The following is a 6,997-nucleotide window of genomic DNA, read 5'->3' as shown; positions in this document are numbered from 1 at the left end:
GTACTTTTTTTGTGTGGAACACAAAAAGAGATATTTAGCAGAATGTTCATGCTGCAATTTTCCTACTGTGAAAGTGAATCCAGATTGGCACTGTAAAGTACCATAATTTTATCTTTAAAGTAATCCACATGACTTATCCCAAAGCCAAAAAAATAAAAAATTAAACAAAACACAACACAAAACAAAAAAACAGAAAACAAAACAACAAAACAAAAAACTACAAAACACTAAATAACAAATTAGATAAGAGATATTTCTAGATAGTTAACAGAATGTTCAAGCTGCAATTAACATAAAAAGAAAGTTCATCTAGACTGGCACTATCAACCTTCAAAAATGAAAAAAGCACCATAATTTTAATTTTAGAGTAGTCCGCATGACCAACAAAACAAACAAACAAATAAACAAAGAAAACAGCAAAAGAAAAAAAAACAGAACAAAAGGCACAAACAAAACAAAATTCTACAAAACAAAAACAAAACAGAAAAACACAAAATTAAACAAAACACAACAGAAGAAAAATCTACAAAACAAAAACAAAATGCTACACAAAAAATAAATACTTAATTTAAAAAAAAGAAATAAAATACAACAAAATAAAATATGGAGTTGCATGAAACTATCTAGGCTCATAGACTTGTAGTTTGAAACACATAAAATAGAAAATCCAGTTATACTTATATGATATTCTTTGCACAAGCCAACTCGATAACTTCAGATTAATTAATATTATTTGACACCTATTTTAAATTATTATTTATTTGTCAGTGTTATAAATTATAAGCATAAAATAATCTTATATTAGCTAATAGCTTTGAATGATGCACAAGCCTGAAGGTTAAATCTATACTTCAGAGCACTGCTTGGGCAATGTTTTAGCTCCTCTGATTTGTGTGCTAAGGAAATAATTCATGGCAAATATCATGGGAACATTGCCTTCATGTGATAATTACAGTATTTATGCCAGACAACCATGGTATCCGTCAGGACTTTTCTCTATTAAATGCCTCTTATTTGTTTGGCTAGCACATGTAGCTCGTATCTTATTTCGCTGTGGTCTGGAAGCTGTGGCGGCATGGGGTTATTTTGACTGGAGCCTCTTGTTCGTTTAAATCAAATGAATATTTGGAGGTGTTTGCTCCAGAACCCCATGAGGTCAGCAGTCTCTGAGTCACTGTCTGGTCATTTTTGTGGCTGTCTAGCCAAATGTCCTGAAATCATTTTGACCAACAGATTCGCACAGACAGTCACTTTTAAAGCGGGAAGAATTATCATCTCCACTTTCTAGTTCTGTTGTTTTTTTCCTAAGCATGTGTCTATGGTAATGAACAAGCACAGCCACAACATTTCTGAATACAGTTCTAAAACTACAAGTGCTTCAGCCAAAATCCTTACGAAAAAGATTTAAATTTGCAGTAGGATGAGGGAGGTCCTGAATAAGCATATAGTTGTTGTTTGTTTTTTTGTGTGTGTGTGTGTGTGTGTGTGTTTCTTATATTGCATTTGATTTCAAATAAATGTTGTTGTTTTTTCTATTCATCAAAGAATCTTAAAGAAAGTGTCACAATTCGCACAAAAATATTAAACAGCACAATTTTTCAACTATTATATATTACAGTTGTAAAAATATGAGGTCAACAAGTTTTTTTTTTTCTTTTAATGGTTATATTTAGCAAGAATGCATAAAATTAAGTTTACTTCATTTTTGTATTTTAAATGTCACTTTTTTTTTGTATTTTAAAAGTGTGTGTATATATACTTTTTTATTAATCAGTGAATCCTAAAAAAAAGTATCAAGGTCTGCACAAAAATATTAAACAGCACATTGTTTTCAACAATGATAATAATAAGACATTTCTTGAGACCAAATTAGCATATTAGAGGAATAAATTACATTTTAACATATATTAAAATAGAAACAGTACTTTTAAATTGTAATCAATTTAATTATTAATAATTAATCATTTAAAATATTTAAATAACATGAAATAATACATATATTTCACAGTTTTTGATCAAATAGATGCATAAGAGATAAAAACACATGGACAAAACATTAAAAACATCAAAACAACTCACAAACCTTAAACTTTTGAATTGTATGTTATATTATATTATATTATATTATATTATATTATATTATATGATATTATATTATTAAAACCCCAATTCCAGAGAAGTTGGGACATTTTGTAAAATACAATAAAATCAAGAATATGTGATTTGTGCATTCTCTTTAACTTTTATTTAATTGACAAAAGTACAAAGAAAAGATTTCCAAAGTTTTCACTGACCAACGAAAATGTATTTTGTAAATATGAACAAATCTTGATTTTGATGGCTGCAACACACTCCAAAAAAGTTGGGACAGAGGCATGCTTAACACTGTGTCACATCAACTTTTTTTTTAATTACGATGTTTAATTCTTTAGGAATTGAGGATATTAATTACTTTTATTTATTTGACAAAAGTACAAAGAAAAGATTTCCAAAGTTTTCACTGACCAACGAAAATGTATTTTGTAAATATGAACAAATCTTGATTTTGATGGCTGCAACACACTCCAAAAAAGTTGGGACAGAGGCATGCTTAACACTGTGTCACATCAACTTTTTTTTTAATTACGATGTTTAATTCTTTAGGAATTGAGGATATTAATTGTTAATGTTCTGCAAGCAAAATTTTTGTCAAATCTCACTTGATACAAAACGTCAGATGCTCAGCAGTCTGTGATCGTCATTGTCTTATTCTCCTTTTCATGATAAGCCATACATTTCCAATAGGAGACAGATCTGCTGGCCAGTCGGTCACATTCACTCGGTCTCTACGAAACCACGCTGTTGTAGCACATGCAGAATGAGAGCTGGCATTGTCTTGATCTAGTAACCATGGACTTCCCATGAAAGACATCATCTTGATGGCAGTATATATCTCTGTACAATCCCAATATATGCCTCCATGTCAATAATACCTTCGCACATATGCCAGTCACCCATGATGTTTGCACCAATGCAACCCCATACCATGACAGACGTTCGCTTTTGCTTCTGTCGCTAATGAAAGTCTGGATGGTCCCTTTGGTCTTTGGGACTGAGAACTCGAAATCCATTTTTCCCAGAAACAAGTTGAAATGTGGACTCATCTGAGTACAGCACACATTTTCACTGTTTTTTGACTATCTGAGATGAGCTCTGGCCCAGAGAACCCGGCAGCATTGCTGCATAGAATTGATGTGTAGCTTTCTCCTAGAGTAACAGATTCAAGTTGCATTTCTTGATGCAGCAGCAGACTGTGGTAAATGACAGTGGTTTTCTGAAGTACTCCTGAGCCAATGTGGCTATATTTAACACATTTAGCATGACGGTTTCTTATGCAATGGCACCTGAGGGCTTAAAGGTCACACGCATTCACCTGAGGTTTCCTGCCTTGCCCTACATGTACTATGATTTTTGATTTGTTTGACACTTCTTTCATGAAATTTGGCAAGTATGTGTGTTAAATAAATAAATGTATAATAGTGTTGTGTGTTCCACGTTTATTGTCAAGTGTTCATGAGATGGATTGTCTGAGGGAAGAAACTGTTCCTGTGCCTGGCCGTTCTGGTGCGCAGTGCTCTGTAGCGTCGACCAGATGGCAACATTTCAAAGAGGGTAAGTGTATATTTATTCAAATATATAAAAATAAATGTATAATAATAAAATATAAAATGATTTAGAGTGATTTAAGATGCTCATTACAGTGGTCACTGCTGCAAAATGCACTGTTTTTCATAACAGTATTTCAAATTTCTTCCAATTGACTCACTTGACCAAGCCACACAGAAATGTCATATTTTGGATCTTTGTTCAAAAGGTAGCCTATAATGAAGTGACGTTAACGATGTTGACCTAAAACTGGATGAAAGGCTGTATCTTGGCAATACTTTGATCTAATGAAACAAAACTATGTATACTTAAGCACCATAATCTGAGGGTACCTGCCAAATTTGGTAACAGTGCCACCTGCCAATTGCATGACAATATAAGATAATGTGTCTAATAACTAATATGATGTTCATTTCATGGGGTTTTAATGATATTTCCTTGTTAAAAAATAAAGGTTTTTTTCTTTATAGTGAAAAAGTTTCTTCAGATGTTTAAAACGTTCTTCAATAAAACATATTTTAAGAACTGTTTACTGAGAGGCTTTAGGGAACTCAAAATGGTTCATCTATCAATGCCAAAAAAACTTTTATTTTTAAAAGTGTAAATCGTTTAATTAGCAAAAAACTGACTGACTGCTCCTTTACCCTGTTGAAAAAAACAGCAAATGCTGGTTAGGTATGTTTTGACGCTGGGATGCTGGTTTAAGCTGGTCCTTTGCTGGTTTGTGCTGGTCCTTTGCTGGTTTATGCTGGTCCTTTTGCTGGTTTATTCTGGTCCTTGGCCAGCAAAGGACCAGCATAAACCAGCAAAGGACCAGCTTAAACCAGCATCCCAGCGTCAAAACATACCTAACCAGCATATGCTGGTTTTTTCAACAGGGTAAGGAAAACTCATTTGGCAAAGTTGTCCTTTAAACAATGTTAATCTTTTCAATTCTATCAACAGAGTGGCAAATCCAAATAGGCTAAATGTCTGTGTGAAAATAACATGGAATCAGTTTGTCACACTGACAATTAAACACTGTAAACATATGATCACCATCGTGTGAATGAATCCATATTCATCTGAAACTGGCTGAGAAATTGTGAAGGGAAAACGGATGATGTTAGCTTCTGCCTAGGAAGCTCTACGACACCCCAGGGACTCGTCTTCCATCATCGGGAGCCTTGCCCATCCCAGACAAGCTTTGATTATCGTAAATCTCCCAGCCGTCAGCGTAGCGGTCCTGCCAGGGTTGACCGATAGTAAAGAGCCGCACGGTGTGTACACTGGCACGCGGCTGTATGAGTATTTGTCCAATATGTGTTTGGAATATTTGTGGAGCTGTCTGAGACACTCATGGCCTCGGTATTCAAAAATAAACCATCGTCAGAAAGCGACAGAGCGAAGCGGCCGCTAGCATTTAGTGAGCTGATAAAGGGGCTAGGGAATATTTGCATATATGTGACGACCACGACATGTCTGGAAAGCCCACCAAAGATCCTCGCAAGTACTTTCAAGTCTGTTGACTGATGTGGCTGGAGGTTTGATTTGTCCGGATTGTGACCCTCTATGTTCCAGCTGTCCAAAATCTGAGCCCACCCAAAGCCATTCAGCTTCTATCGGAAACTTGCTGTAATTCCTCGTTTGATATGTTTGGCTGATTTAGAAAAAAAAAATCAAACAGTGTTTACATTGTTCACAGCTTGATTGAAAGAGCGAGCATTAATCATTTCAGAATAATCAGGAGGTTATTTCGTTCCACAACGTCTTCAAAGGGGAACTCGAAATAAAATGCATTTGACATTGTCTTTGAGCGTCTGCTTTCGCTTACAGTGTGTGTGTGATCTCATAGTCGAGGCTGTCTGAGAGAAACACACACTCTGTTCCATTCAAACTGCCGGATAAACGTGTTGCATTGAGAGGTCGTGGAGGGAAAAAACCCTAATTCATCACATGCTTCGTATACTGTCCGATTCTAAAGTATTTCCTCCTGGAGACCACAGAAGACAGCCTTTACAGTTCAGCTAAAATTACATTGTTGCAGTATGACATCTGTGAGACTGTATTATTATTTTATTATTATTATTTAAACAGTATATTTACAACTTTCACGTAAAATATGATGTAAGGTTAATATGTATATATTTTTTTACATTTTATAAATAAGAGGGATCATACAAAATGCATGTTATTGTTTATTTAGTCCTGACCTGAATAAGATATTTCACATAAAAGATGTCTACATACAGTCCACAAGAGAAAATACTAATTTATTTATAAAAAAATTGATTCTTAATACTGTGTTGTTACCTGAATGATCCACAGCTGTGTACTTTTGTTTAGTGATAGTTGTTCATGAGTCCCTTGTTTGTGCTGAACAGTTAAACTGCCTGCTGTTCTTCAGAAAAACCCTTCAGGTCCCACAAATTCTTTGGTTTTCCAGCATTTTTGTGTATTTGAACCCTTTCCAACAATGACTGTATGATTTCAGATCCATCTTTTCACACTGAGGACAACTGGGGGACTCATATGCTATTCATAAAGTTCATAAACTTTGAAGATAATGGTAAATTTAACTTATTTTGTCTTCTGGGAAACATGTAACTATCTTCTGTAGCCTCTGAAGGGCAGTACTAAATGAAAAAATATGATATTTAGGCAAAATAAGAGAAAATGTACACATCTCCATTCTGTTCAAAAGTTTTTAAGTCAATTTTATAAATTCAACTATTGTTTTCTCTTGTGGACTGTATGTAAACATCGTTTATGTGAAATGTCTTATTCAGGTCAGGACTAAATAAACAATAACATGCATTTAGTATGATTCCTATTATTTTGGTAAAATAATTAACATTTTGCAGATTCTGAAAGGAGGATGTGAACTTTTGACCTCAACTATATATATTTTTTTTTTTTTTTTTTTTTTTTTTTTTATAAAAAAATCCATTAAAGAAATATTGGATATACACATATATATCATTTTTATATTTAAAATGTTTTAATATATTTGATATGTTAGATTTATTTATTTTCATACACATATTTTTATATATTCTGAGTGGTTTTTAATTGCTATGCAGAGAAAATACATATTCTTAAATTACATATTTTCTGTTTATATTTTATAGACTTTTTAAAATTCTGTATATTATATTTTGTAAGTAAACATTTTGTAATGTATACATCTATAATATCTAAAAAAATATTTAAACATTTCTTGAAGGCTGCAGTCCGTAACTTTTTTTGTGTTCAAAATTTACAAAATGAATAAAATAAGCGAGTACATCACGAACCAATTTTCTAAACCGTGTTTTTGGCTTATTCTGAATCACTACTATACACCTATAATACGTTTTTATATTCGGACTAT

The sequence above is a fragment of the Sinocyclocheilus rhinocerous genome, unplaced genomic scaffold (assembly GCF_001515625.1).
Source record: "Sinocyclocheilus rhinocerous isolate Xijiao unplaced genomic scaffold, SAMN03320098_v1.1 scaffold633, whole genome shotgun sequence".
Lineage (NCBI taxonomy): Eukaryota > Metazoa > Chordata > Actinopteri > Cypriniformes > Cyprinidae > Sinocyclocheilus > Sinocyclocheilus rhinocerous.
This window is presented reverse-complemented; position numbering follows the sequence as displayed.